This window comes from Streptopelia decaocto (genome assembly GCF_964273445.1).
Source record: "Streptopelia decaocto genome assembly, chromosome: 3".
In the NCBI taxonomy this organism is placed as follows: Eukaryota; Metazoa; Chordata; class Aves; order Columbiformes; family Columbidae; genus Streptopelia; species Streptopelia decaocto.
This window is the reverse complement of record NC_138656.1, coordinates 19,454,825-19,469,779: the sequence shown is the minus strand read 5'-3', so window position 1 is coordinate 19,469,779 and position 14,955 is coordinate 19,454,825. Positions and strand designations below refer to the sequence as shown.

Here is a 14,955-nt window from a genome sequence, read left to right as displayed (position 1 = left end):
TGGAATATGGACATATTTGTATAATGTTTATAGAATTCCCAAGCTGTCTGAATTTGGACACAGGCTGACAGGCCATATTCTGGCCTAACAAAGCTTCCTAAATCAAGGAAAAGTCACAAGACTACAGTTTTCCAATACAGAGGACTGGCAATACCATACAGACACAGCGAAAATCTCAGATTAAAAAATCAACCGAACCAACAATATCACCACAAAACCACTCGAACACCACAACCAAAACCGAACAGACATAAATAGGGCGTATGGTAACCATGGGCTTATGTTATCCAAGGTTTACTGTTACTTATTTGCTCGCAAATTTCTGAGTTTATTATTATTTTTAAAGTTTCTAGACATGTTAGAATTAAGAGTATGGCAAGCTTTTCATCTAAGTAAACAAATGCAGGAAATAGGCCTTCATATGTCAATTACTTTTAAAAAATATCTTTTACTATATATTCTGCCTAGTTTGGCCTTTACATTTTTGATTTTCCCAAACAATTCTTATGTTTTTATTTTGTAAAATCCCCCTATTTAAACAAAATAGGTCAGGTTGTCTTATGCATTCCTGATATTTTTACTACATGATGCAATAAGCAGCATCTAAGTGAGATTAAGTTTCTCAGTCAAACCGGGTCACGTTTAAGCATAGATTTAAATAAATGCAGTCAGAATAAATTTGTTCTTGTGTTAAGGCAAAGAGCTTTTGTCTGAAAGACATTTGATCACTTACTATATGAAAGAACTCAAGTGAAACTTTGTTTCTGGCTTCAGATAATGGATGTGTTTGGTTCTAAGATTTTTTCTTTACTGCTATTGCACAGTTTACAATTATAATACTAAGAACTGCTTTTGGTAGATGTATTAGTTACAGTGATGCTTGGAATGAGCCTGCTTCATTCTGCTGGCAAGAGAAGCCTACAATTAATATGCTTAAATATGAAGTTTTTCAGTTGTAATCTCATTTAGAGAATAAACGTGCCTTCAGAGTAATTGTTTGGCTTTGGGATTTTTTATCAAACCTGGATTGGAAAGCTATCGGGCCATTAAGATCTGTTTATTGCAATTCTGCCAGGGAACCTGTTGATAATTGGTGTATATTTGAGAGGTTATTTTGGAAATATTTATGGGAGCACCTCAGGCCAATTATTAAGTGGGGTGAATGTGAAATCCAGTCAGACCGTCACTATCTGTTTACTGCTGGTGGTTGGGTTTTCAGTGTCTGTATGAAGGACTCGGAAGCAGAGAAATTTGCCAATCTATGCATAAAGCATCTTGATCCTACAGCATAAAACTGTGAAAATAATTCCCCAGGCTTTCATTTTAACCATAAATATTAAGCGCTACAACATCTACCTGAGAACACTACAACAGCTGAAGATCCTTCAAAATTCAACCCTTGGTTCTCCGTTTGGTAAGAAGTGTTAAGGGGGCTCTGGTGCTGGAGCTGGTCCCACCCAGGCTGGCTGTCACCTTCTTCTGATTCCTGTCCCTGAAATTCTCTTCAGCTGGAAGTAGAAAGAGGGGCAGGGATTTGGGAAGAAGTCGTTCAAAAAGCACTGAGCGGGGGTGTTAACTGTGCCAACGCTCAGGAGAATGGTAGACAGCAACACTGATAACCAAAAATGGGATTATTTTACTCTCCTCCAGCAAAGGCCAAGAAAAATTGCATGTCAGTTATTCAAGTCTCCTCAGGACACACAGCAGTGAAAAATGCTTGAGTTTAAGAGAAAAATGTAAAATAGTTGGCTATGTAGAAATCTAATGTGAATAATATTATTTGTAGTCTGTAAAATCTGAGTGCTGTCAAAGTAGAAGTGGAGGTTGTGTGCAGGACTGAACTCTCAAATAGCTCTAATTAAGAGCCAGGAAGGGCCTGTGTAGGCTACGTTCACTCGCATGGGGTTATAGACTCCAGTGGTCCTGGGAAGTTCAGTTTTACTGAATGGCCTTGGTAGAACAGGATAGCTGTACAGAGGATTTCTCTCCAAATGATGAACCCCTCTAAGACTGGAGGCACTGAACGTAGTGTCCTAAGATACTAGCTTATTTTAATAAAATACCTTTTAAAAAATCTTGGCGTATTAACTGAAGTTAATAACCCAAGAATTACAGCTCAGAATTGGTCACCAGTTGAGTCCCCCATGTTGCTGTCAACCAGGTTGTAGCTGCCTGTGATATAATGAATTACTGGTATTACTGTGTGTACTGATATAAAGATAATACATCTGGAGACTCGTAACTGGATGCTTTCTGAATGCCATATGAAAACTCAGGTCTCTCAGTAGAGCCCTCAGATAAGTCAATGGAACTAAATCCAGGATACATCCAAACTTCTTTGATGATCTGTAAACACTTCCTGAAAAATGAAATTTTACTATAAACCCTTTGAACTTTATTTTTCATTGTTGCACAGTAATATTTGCATGCGCAATATCCATCTTGCACTTTTTTCACTTCCTCTTTTTCATTTTCCATGAAGATGTTAGTGGCTGACAAGTAAAATAAGTCCCATCTCAGAAGTGTTCTCATTCAATAGAGTTTAAAGACCAGAAAAGTAACAAAATGTCTACTGACCAGGCAACTACAGTTCTTGCATTCATTTTTACACTGTTTCTGTCCATCTGCTTATCTCTTTTAATGAAATAAGATGCTGATTTTTATTTTTAAAAATTATAAATTAAATAAAAAAGACTATTCTGATATCAGTACCTATCTTTCACAGAAAAAAAAAAATCTTCAGTTTATGCAGCAATAAGGGAAAAGTATATAAATATTTCCAATGTTGAGGAAATGCAACGTTAAGAAGCTGACCATTAACTCCCTAAATTTGTTTAGCTCTGAAATACTTACCACGTTTCTGGTCAAAGTTGATCTTTTCCAGTGCCACAGCCAGATCTAACAGCCTAGCTGTCTGGGCAACTCCCGTGTCTCTGTACCACACCTAGCCATCTCTGTGCTGAAGACAAGCATTATTCCTACTGTGGCGTTATTTTACCATTATTTTTTTTTTAATAGGTGCTGTAAAAAGGTTTCAAAATCCAGTTCTCCTATAAAGTTGCCAGCCCCAGAAGGTTGAGAAACGTTATAATAAATGGCTTTAGCAGAGCCTCCGGAGGTGGGTGGGTTAACCAGCTTCTCTTTCCTCTCCTGATTAGCCCTTGTCTTCTGTGGAAGAGCACACCCGTAACACTCACCATAAGGTGGGGTTTTTTTATAGTCTATACTCTATAGACCATAGTATATACATATGCACTATGAGCTTTCTCTCTCTCCCTCCTGTATTATACATGATCAAAACATCCTAGCCTGTCTAGTGGAAAGATCTGCACTGTCTGCATGAGGAGAAATCTCCCAGCTGGTGTCACAACACAGGCAGCCAAGCAGTTACCTGCTGTAGCCGAGCAGACCACGATGAACGTGGACGTTGTCTCTTTTAGATCACAGCTTGGGAGAAAAGACAGACTGAATTCTGCTCATTGACAAAAACACGTCTTGCTGCTTCTCAGACTGCTGTTGAAAAACTAAGGATGGGCCGCTTTTAGAAGATGAAAGAATGTGAATGCACTCGGGCACTTTGGGGATTGTTTTGATGAGTGTATGCCATTTTATTCATATTTTTTCAGTGATGGAGTGTTTCTTAAAAAAGGAACGGGAGATTCATGATAAGCCAGCGAATTTTATTGGACTAAATCAATTGAGGTTTTGTGTGCATGGATCTCAGTAAGGTAGGGGTTACACCCTTGACCACGGTCTCTCATTATATATTAATTTATGATACATCAAATTGGAACTTGAAACCCCCTAAAAGGAGCAGCCTACTAACAAACAGTAGAGCTTGGGCACTTGCATTCTGGGAATTTTTGCCAAGTGTTTATCTTTAGAAACAGCTTTAAAAAAATGCCAAAGGCTATCAACAGTGCTGTGCTCAGCAATAAGGAGAGGGATACAGATACATGCAAACTGACTGCAGTTCTCTAAACAGGAGAAGGAGAAAAAAACACATTGCAGCTTTGATCTCCACAACAGTGCAAGAAGCTTCCTTTCTGTATTGTGTGTGAATTTATAAATAAGGCTCATTATTGACGAAGGGAAGTTGCTGCAATTCTCCAAGTAATGGGTATTGAGATAAGAGTTTTGGCTGCTCTGTCTTCTGCTGGGCCACTTACCTTCCCATTTTTGCAGCATGGGTGTTAAATTACTCCAGCAGTAAGACCTTGAAACAGTCAATTTTCTGAAGGCTACACAGACTACAGTATTTCCAAATATGTGTAAGACAAGTCAGAGGTAAGTGCGTTCTAAGTGTTTAAGCAGAAAGTGGTTTTGGTTCTGGAGAAAGATAGAAAACTCTGTTACTTTAAAATACAGAGAAAAGCCACTCTCCCCTCCACGGCACCCCCGACTCATGAGCAGTTTCACAGAAGGCTTACGGCTTTTGAGCTGGTCTTTACTCTTTAGAAAGAGGTTACGGAGCAGCAAGCGACTTCAGCCAATGCTGCAGCCATCTGGGATCTCGCAGGATGGGAGGGACAGAGCGTCCCTTCCCCTGGTTCCTGTGTGACAGCCTGCCCGGGGTGAGGGGAGAGGCTTGGCCTTGGTTCCCACATACAGCACGTTAACAGTCTTACATCCCAAAATGCCCTGGTGAGACCACATCTGGAATATTGCGTCCAGTTCTGGGCCTCTCAGTTCAAGAAGGACAGGGAACTACTGGAGAGGGTCCAGCACAGAGCCGCAAAGATGATGAAGGGAGCGGAGCATCTCCCTTATGAGGAAAGGCTGAGGGAGCTGGGTCTCTTTAGTTTGGAGGAGACTGAGGGGTGACCTTATTAATGTTTATAAATATGTAAAGGGTGAGTGTCAGGAGGATGGAGCCAGGCTCTTCTCAGTGACAACCAGTGATAGGATAAGGGGCAATGGGTACAAACTGGAACACAGGAGGTTCCACTTAAATATGAGAAGAAACTTCTTTACAGTGAGGGTGCCAGAGCCTGGAACAGGCTGCCCAGGGAGGTTGTGGAGTCTTCTACTGTGGAGACATTCAAAAACCACCTGGACACCTTCCTGTGTAACCTCATCTGGGTGTTCCTGCTCCGGCAGGGAGATTGGACTGGATGATCTTTCCAGGTCCCTTCCAATCCCTGACATTCTGTGATTCCGTGTGAAAATCATGAAACCACTCATACCTGTGGAAAAAAAAAAAGCAAAAAATCAAACAAACAGACAACTCTTGGCAAATGCAAAACAGACAGAACCCGAAGGCTTTGAAGTGATAAGCGAAAAAAGTACACATGTATACACGTACATATATATGTATAAAGAGTAAACAAAAATGTCAGCTCTCCAGCCTTATTTTTGCAACCAGTTGATGATTTTTGTGCCCAAGGCTGGCAGAATGCACAACTCCCTGCGGCAGCTGAAACTCAGGTTGCGGAGGCTCTGCGGTACACGCTGGAGAGGGCCACACGCTGCTGGTCCGGGGTGACTGAGCGGTGGAGCAGCGGGTGCTGAGCCGGGCACAGATCAGCAGCCAGGCTGCAGATGGCCTAAGTCCAGGGGGAACACTGCACTCAAGGCCAGTGTTCAAAATTGTATTAGAAGTTCATTAAAAGGGAGAGCATTGTACTTCTGGGGGGAATATTTAAGGAAAATAGTTTGGTTAAATTTGGGCAGAGATATGTAGAATAAATGATTTTATTTAACATGGCACTCATATTTAGTTTCTTGTTTGTGGTGCTACTGCTATCCTCACACTTCTCATCTTCTTGTTCTATGGAAAAAAAAAAAAAAAATTAATTACTGAAACATGCAGGCCCAAACCAGCAGCAATAAATGAAGAAATCAGCTTGATGAATCTCTCAAAGATGAGCTCACATACCTTGGATCTCGGAGCTGGTGTTGCTGCATATCTACTCTCAATTAAGCTGACTTCTTCTCTCATTAAACCTGTTCAACTAGTCCTGTTTATTTTTTTTTTAAACAGAGTAATTTGAATGTTAATTAACTTTTTGAACTTCAACGGCTATATTTCTACCAACATGTTAAAATGTATACACGTCCTTAAGTTTTCCACTGTGTTTTATGGAGATAGAGGATTTAAACAGATGCTAGCAAGAAACAAACCGAAAAATGGAAGATTCATTCAGATGTGGCATTCTTTCTTTAGAAAAGCTTCTAAAAACATGCATCAAGTTACGCATTTTCAGAAGTCTTAGTAATAACTATCAGAGCAGAGCTCCAGTGTGTAGGTATGATCCCTCCTAGGCATTTTTCATTGCTTGACTTTTAAAATGCTTGTTACAAAACAGATCCACGGAAAGATAGTTTCATCCAAAGCATGTGAAGTAAATTAATTGGAGCCCTTTAAGGCAGAATTTGCCCATACAAGCCTACACCTCCCTCATTTTCACACATCTGTCTTACTTTCCTTCCCTACATTTTGAAGTCGATCTATATGCTGGCCATCGCTTTATATGTGGACCATTTATAACACAACAGCAAATTCATCTCCAGTTTCTCGGTGAAGCAGTGAGCAGCTCACAGCTGGAACAGAGCAGCTGAAAGGCTATATGTGAAAAGTCGCAGTGAGGCGGGACCTGCAGACAGATAAGCAGCAAAGAGAGCTGCATCCTTCAGAGTCTTCTCTTCGTCTCTCTCCTCATTTCTCTCCAGTTCTCCCATTTGCCAGGCAGGACAAGCTGAGCCCAAAACACGAATCATGGGAAGAAGAGACTAATGGCAGACTGTTTGTATAATTGAAGGAGAAAGGACAATTAGGATGGTTTTTAGCCTGGACCATACAGAAAACTGAATGTATAAGTAATTCTGGCACTAGGCAAACGGCCAGTTTTCAGACACTTCTTTCTTATGCTAAATTTTAAACATGCAATCATCCCTGTCTGTTAATGCAATAGTAATCTGCGCCCACTGTGGATACCACTGTAATTTTCAAGTTTCGGACAGCAGTCACAGGCATTGCCAAGCAATAAACAGGTCCGTTTTCTGAAACAAGTCACCCTAATACTAAAAAACAAAATAAAAAAAATTATTTCTGTTATGACCGATTCCCACTCAATGTTTACTTGTTCAGCACTACACACGTACACACAGAAGAAAACTATGCTTTGTTCTCAAAGAAAACTGGTGTTGCTGCAGACACCGGTGCTTTGGCTTGGAGTCCCGGTGGGGCAATTCGGGCAGCTCACAAATATTTTCCCCAGCCTGTGCAGAGCTCACCAGTCCCCGAGAGCTGTGGCGAGGTTTTTATGGTCAGAATTAGAGACCGTGCACACAACGCATCTGGCATCTTTGTGGGCAGGACTCTGGCTTAAGATTCACTGTTGTTAAATACAGTGTTAAATTTAAATTAAAAAAAAAATATGCAGGTACCTGATGTTGAGCTGCATGAAATTGTCCCCCCCTTCCAGGTAGGATGGTCTCACTGCCAGAGCGAGCTGTTACTGTTATGTTGCTGGCCAGAAATGCACCTTGGAGATAACCTGACCTGAAAGCACCCTCCTGTGCACAAAAACAAAGACGCTTCCTGCTCCTACGTGCTTTGCGTTTATGCCAAAAGGCAACATGACTCACTCTATTTACTTTTACAGCAGTGCTTTCCCTTCCAAATGACTCCGGCTGACCTGGTCTGGGTGGATCCCTCCTGCTACGATGGGTAGAGCTCTGGTGACGACCAAGCCCATGTGCTGGAAGACCCACAGATCTTAGCAGTGCGTAAATCCAGGCTGCGCTGGGCTCATTTTCCCGTTTTCTCACTTTGTTTCTCTAAGATGAAGCTGTGGTTGTGTCACTCGGAAGATATTCTTGTAAAGCACTGGTGTTACTCATCTGACACACACACAGAGTGCTGATGGAAGGACACGGCACGTGGCAGGAGGACCTTGCAGTGCAAAGGCGATTGGGGAACTGAGTCTGAAAAACACACCACAATCTGAAAAACACCCCATTCACTTTCTTACTTCTCTGTTCCTTTCCTCTCTGCTCTATATAAAAACATTACTCAGAGCATGTTTCCTCCAGTTGAGACCTTTGCGGACGTTGCACCAGCCTTATGGTGAAGCTGTGGTGGTGCAGGGCAGCGGGATGCAAAGCCATGTCCTGGACCAGCTGAGTTTGGGCTCCATGGAGGTGCAGCGTCCACCCCGTTTTCCCCTGCCACGTCGGCACTGGAACACTGTGGGAGAAAAAAATAACACGCAGGTGGAGTTGTGGAGCAGCTACTGATGGCCAAAACCTGGGGCTACTTTTGAAGGCTGAAGCAGACAAGGTTTCCAGTGCGGCTTGATGGAAACCAGGAGATCATCACTGCATCCTCAAGTCTTACTTCGAATCTAGGATTTAAAAGCATTTTCAAGTTTGCAGTAGATATATATATATATTTTTTTTTCTATGCAAGCAGAAGAGGATGAAAGAGCATCAGCTGATAGGATAATGTACCTTCCAAATGGTCAGGTGGCTCACATAGGCTTGGGTGGCAAAATCTTTCCTATTCAAGGTATTCAGAAGCACCTGCAACTGATGGTGGTTTGTAGACAGCTACTTAACCACCCTCGTTTGCAGTCCCACCTTCCTCTGCAACCCTCACTTTAAGAAGGTCTTATTCATTATTGCACAACATCTGGGGAGGCTTCTCATATTGCTTCAAAAGAAAAACCTCAGGGAACGGCCTTTTTCTAAATGCTTTCTTACTTACATATTTACATTTCAGTGACTGTGTAAGTCACCCAAACTGTAAATTCGCCAATTGTGCTACTGCTCTGCTGTTCACTTGTGACTGAGTTTTGCTTTCAAGCTCAAGATAAGATGATTTTCTCTTCCTGCACACACAGCTGCCAACCGCTTCTTGCGCCTTCTCAAGCGCAGCACGTTTCCTCCGCAGGGAGAGGGGAATTTCCGCTTTTCAAAGCACCGAGACCCTCCCACACCCCCAATCTATCCCTGGTCACTGTCTACATACTCACAGAACACAAAATTAAAAAAAAAAAAAGAGGTGAAATGCTAACTTTTTGGGCCTCTTCATATTTATTTGGTTGCTTTGTTCATTATCTGTAAGTGTTTGACCCTTTGTTTCCTCCCCGGAGCAGGCACAGGGAGGTCACATCAGTGCTCACCTGCAAAAGGGAGCCCAGCTTCTGGTTTGCTTCCGTCCTTAGTCCCCAGTTCTGAATAAATCAGCACCAGTGACTGCCACCGGCTTGCCTTTGCAAAATGAAAGCGCTGCTGTTCTTTAGACTCCTTACCCTCCTTCTTTTACCTTATTTTTATTAGCACGGTGGAGCTGGCACATGCGCTGTTCTGTTTTGGCTTTGCAACGCTGCATTTCGTGTGCATGCAAACAGAAGTGGTACCGCAGCTCCCAAAGGGCCAGGGAGGAACCGAGTTGTGTACCAGAGGGAAGTTTTCTTTGTGTTAATGGTTAACAAATGATGCTGAGCAAATCAGAGATTACACACTTACGAACATGTAAGAAACTGTGTTTAAAAAAAATTAAGAAATTTATAAATGCAACTTTATATAATTACATGGGCTACATATTGCACATAACTCACAATATATAATTAATAACTATACAATTATGGACAAGTATATAATTTATAATTATGGGATTTGTAATACATAAACTCATTTATTATATATGTGTAATACGAACACTTTGGAAATTTTATAATAAAACCTTTACTTTGTAAAGCCAGCTATGAGCTTCTCTGGGATTCTGGAGAGTACTTTTTAGTTGAATCTACACAACACAGTTAAAAGTCTCGTTTATAGCTTCGGCACAAACAATGTGTGAAAATGTTGCATATAAGCAAGCATTTCCAGAAGCAACATGCCTGGGCCTTATTGTTTTGCTCCTCAGACCGGAAAACTATTGTACCGCCAGCATCCTCAGCAGCTGCCCCGGCGAGAGCGATTCTGAGATACCGTCTTCCGGAGTCCTGATTCTCACAGTAGTTTTCTCTTAAGGTGCTGCAATTTACTCAGTTGGAGAACGTGCCACAGTGCAAGTGTCAAACAAAACACAACAATAAGAAGAAAGAAAAAAAAAAAAAGAAAATAAGAAAGAAAATAAAAATTAAACAAAAGGAAGGAAGAGAGAAAAAAGAAAGAAACCAGAAGGAGAGGGGAAAGGGGAGGGGAAAGGAGAGGGGAAAGGAAGGGAAGGGAAGGGGGAAGGGAAGGGGAAAGGGAAGAGGGAAGGGAAGGGGGAAGGGAAGAGGGGAAGGGAAGGGAAGGGAAGGGAAGGGAAGGGAAGGGAAGGGAAGGGAAGGGAAGGGAAGGGAAGGGAAGGGAAGGGAAGGGAAGGGAAGGGAAGGGAAGGGAAGGGAAGGGAAGGGAAGGGAAGGGAAGGGAAGGGAAGGGAAGGGAAGGGAAGGGAAGGGGAGGGGAGGGGAGGGGAGGGGAGGGGAGGGGAGGGGAGGGGAGGGGAGGGGAGGGGAGGGGAGGGGAGAGGAGAGGAGAGGAGAGGAGAGGAGAGGAGAGGAGAGGAGAGGAGAAGAGAAGAGAAGAGAAGAGAAGAGAAGAGAAGAGAAGAGAAGAGAAGAGAAGAGAAGAGAAGAGAAGAGAAGAGAAGAGAAGAGAAGAGAAGAGAAGAGAAGAGAAGAGAAGAGAAGAGAAGAGAAGAGAAGAGAAGAGAAGAGAAGAGAAGAGAAGAGAAGAGAAGAGAAGAGAAAGAGAAAAGGAAAGGAAAGGAAAAAGAAAAGAAAAGAAAAGAAAAGAAAAGAAAAGAAAAGAAAAGAAAAGAAAAGAAAAGAAAAGAAAAGAAAAGAAAAGAAAAGAAAAGAGAAGAAAGAAAAGAAAAAGAGGGAAAAGAGAAATGAAAAGAAAAGGGAAAGAAAAAAAGAAAGAAAATAAGAAAATTAGAAAGAAAAAGTAAAGGAAGAAAGAAAAAGAAGGAAGGAAAAAAGAATCAAGAAAGACAGACAAAGGAAGAGAAAAAGAAAAAATTAAGAAAAGCATTTCAGGCTTTTGATTTTTAAGCAAATTTTCTTCATTTTGTTACTTCTCCACACGTTTCTTCCCACCTCTCTTTATCCTATTGCAAAGTAGCCAGGCTTGCCTGCCATCACCACTGTTGGCAGAGGAGCAGAGCTGAGCTTTGCTGTTGGGCTCTGGGTCGGTGCAGCTTCACGTGGGGAGAAAAAGAAACCCGCTGCCATTTCTGCCACCTCCATGTCACGCTCAGGATATTCACACCACAAATGTACAGACTTGTTTCCTACACTTACAATATCAAGGGGCTTTGATTTTGGACCATCCATATGAGGCCTGGAAGCCCCACAAGTTAAAGTTGTTTTTGTTGTTTGTTTTTTGGGGTTTTTTTTATGCAACCTGTTACCTGTCAGTAGAAATACTCTTTTTTAGAGATGTTGTCAAAGAAACCACTGATGCCAAAACCATGGTGAGCTGCATCTTGTCTTCACCTTATGACCTCAGGGCTTGTTTTACTGCAGGATCATACAGATAGGGGGAAAAATTGGGACAAGGCAGACAGGAGGAATTCTACAGCAAATTATACATATTTTGCACAATATACAGCTAGTTTATTCACAACTGTGGTAACTTTACAGTCTAGTCTATACAATCTAATCTAGAATGTATTTGCTCGCTGTTACAGTGATACAGAACAAAATAATCTTTAAAAGTTAGGGGTAAAATTAACACATACACAGGTCATTAAGGAACAATCTTATTTTTGTTAATGAGAATAAGACCTTCACCTAACTTGCTGGCAGCTGGAGTTGTGCCTGTCGTGCTGGCAAAAAACAGAGGAGTATTGACCATCTCCCGTAGGACACCAGGGCTGTGGGCTACTCCACATCTCGCTGGTATTACTAAAATTTCACATTCCTTTGGAGTACATATTTCAACTGCTGTAGTTCATTACTGAGCTGGACACCAACAGCCCCCTCACCTGTCTACTTCATGTGCTTGCACTGAAGTCCTGCCTTGGTGGCTGGTTCCCCGTGGATATCAGCCACTATGGGCTGGGGGCTTGTTTGAGGGATGAGCAGCCCACAGGGAGTTCACAGCGTGAAAGAAAAAGGCATACTGAACTTATCCTGGTTTCTTCCTTTTCTTTCACTCAAAGTCGCTCCTCCCAGCCGTCCCCTTATGTTCTTCTCTGCTGAAACCCTCTGAAACGTGATGGAGGATGCAGAGAGTTCACATGCTTGCCTGTCCCATCTGCATGAGCACATCACCATGCTCCTTCCCAAAAGGACACCAAGCAGTGATGACCAAGTCCCCTCCACAGTTTTCAGCCAAACCAAACCCAAGGACTCTGCATGATCAGGTTGTTAACGGGGCTTTCATGAGACCAAGGGGGGTGGTTTGCAAGCCCTAACTGGTGGCTGGGGACTGGGGGAAGATGTCAGGATCCAGCTGGGCAGGTGTCTTCCCAGCATCTCAGCCAGCTCTTCCTCTTTTGTGCTTTCTGAGGCCCCTTTGAAAATCTTTCAGGGAGACAGAAGAAAGAAGAACAACTCTTATGCCACAGTTTACTTGTCCTGGTATCTTGACAACCCCAGGAATTGTTCTGACTTAAGAAATAAAGCCCAACAGGCTTTGATTCACTAGCTTGATAAATTATTTTTATCAAGTGCCTACACAAAGTTTCCTCTAAATTTTGTTTATTGAAATTGTAGCAGGAAATCGAGTCTGTTACAGCTTCAGTGGCCATCCCAGCTCTCCTTCTGAAGAGCTTTCGTTACTAATGCTTGCAGGAAAATGTCTGTCACTGGCTAAATCACACAGTTCAGTGCCTGCACAGTTTACCATTTATCTGAACCAGAACTAGATGGTTGCCTGATGTGCTCTTTGAAGCATCTACCCTGCATTTGAAGCATCTACCCCTGCATCTACTGCCCTCTCTCAATACATGTATTTCTTTTTCTTCTTTGAGGAAGCCATCTGAAAGGCACCTCAAGTGCAACCTGAGACAAACAGACATACAGGGGGACAATGCTGGGTAAACCTATTTTTCCACATTCTACCTGAAAATTAAGATATATTTGTTGTGCACATTTAACAAGATGATGACTGCAGCACTGTCTTGAGTTGAAAAGGCTGCCCTGTTCCAGTGTTGCTATTATTTCTCAGTGTTAAAGCAGCCTCACAGTTTGCTGTTATAAAATCTTTATCTGGGGGCAAGAGATGAGTGTTTTTGTGGTTTTATGTCCAACCCCAATGCTCTGCCATAGCCTGCAGGTCACACAAAGCAGCAGGTTGGCAGAGGGGTGTGCAAGTGAGCTACCCTTGTTCTTTGGCTCACTCCCAACATTAAAAAATCATCTGAAACAGTATTTTGCACATGTATGCACACAGCCAACCTGTAAACATTAGAGCTGGGAGAGTGGTTTTACTCCATTTACTGCCCTCTCGGACAGACTACCATGCAGCACTGTGAGAGTTCAAGGTAAATTATGGTTTTCTCAGCAAAAATCCTGAGTAGCGTGCTTCCACAGCAACCTCACGTAAGAAGAGCAGAAGATAACGCACTCAGAGGGCAAGAGATCATTTACTGGTACCGCTCCTGCATGTCAGAGCCCGAACTGTGAATGTGCGACTTCTGGCTTAAGTGCTGCAATTAAATCGGGGAAAGCAAACTATCAGCGTAGGTTCTGGCCTCTTCCACTAGGTGTGTATTAAACACATCATCATTAGCGTGCCAATTATCTGTGAGAAAAATGGCCTGTAAGGCCAGTCCCGGTCTTTTCCTAGAAGGAAAAAAAAATAAATGTGTTTTCCATGAACTTGCTCGACTTTGCCTATATCTCCCAGTATTCAACTTTTTTTGTTTTTTTTTCCTGTTTGCAGACTTCTAGTGGGTTCTTCAATAGAAGTACAAGCCACTGCTTCGCAGATGTAGGACTCTGAACAAAAGGCTTATGTTTCTTCATTCTCCTTTCTGTTTTTCTTGGAGTCACTGGCACATCACCCAAGGTTCATCAGCTGAGAATGGCATCATGATGCTATAGAATTATATGAGCCAGCGGCTGCCGAGGTGCAGCCCAGGACACGCTCCCCACCCCGGGCTCCTGGTGCACCCCTGAGCTCGCTGACAGAGCCAGAAGCCTGCAAGTGTCCCCCACTCCCTTGCCAGCAGTGGAGAACCCACATGGTGAACAAGGAAGGCTTTACTCAGAGTCCCCAGTTCCCCCCATACACCTTGGGTTGAGACGTACCTTTGCTAAGCAGCTTTCCTGGGCAGTCTCGTGAAAGAAAACAAGGTTGTGAGACAGCGAGATCAGGACAGAGGGAGAGCATGAGTGTACGTGTGTGTATGTGCGTGTGTGTTTGGGGACCCAGGGGTGTGTAATCTTTCTCAGGCGCATCTATGACCTTGTCCTGGCCTATTTAGATGTTGTTCATAAGCTCATGCCCTGCTTACTCAGTGAAACCAGGTCTGATTTACCAGAATCACAGAATTTTAGGGATTGGAATGGACCTCAAAAGATCATCTAGTTCAGTCTCCCCGCTGGAGCAGGAACACCCAGATGAGGTTACACAGGAAGGCGTCCAGGTGGGTTTTGAATGTCTCCAGAGAAGGAGACTCCACAACCCCCCTGGGCAGCCTGTTCCAGTGCTCTGGCAACCTCACAGTGAAGAAGTTTCTTCTCATATTTAAGTGGAACCTCCTGTGTTCCAGTTTGAACCCATCGCCCCTTGCCCTATCATTGGATGTCACCAAGAAGAGCCTGGCTCCATCCTCCTGACATTCACTCTTTATATACTTATAAACATTAATGAGGTCACCCCTCAGTCTCCTCCAAGCTAAAGAGCTCCAGCTCCCTCAGCCTTTCCTCATAAGGGAGATGCTCCACTCCCTTCATCATCTTTGTTGCCCTGCGCTGGACTCTCTCCAGCAGTTCCCTGTCCTTCTTGAACTGAGGGGCCCAGAACTGGACACAATATTCCAGATGTGGTCTCACCAGGGCA

At 43.0% G+C, this 14,955-nt stretch overlaps 1 long non-coding RNA gene across 1 annotated transcript; it reads right to left on the bottom strand.

The window, feature by feature from the left end:
* Positions 1–1,537: 1,537 nt before the first annotated feature.
* LOC309437489 lies at positions 1,538–8,887 on the bottom strand. The gene is made up of 3 exons (XR_014183563.1): positions 8,455–8,887; positions 2,854–8,191; positions 1,538–2,492 (listed from the first exon to the last, which is right to left on the bottom strand). It is a non-coding gene; the product is annotated as an uncharacterized lncRNA (long non-coding RNA).
* Between the last annotated feature and the right edge of the window lie 6,068 nt (positions 8,888–14,955).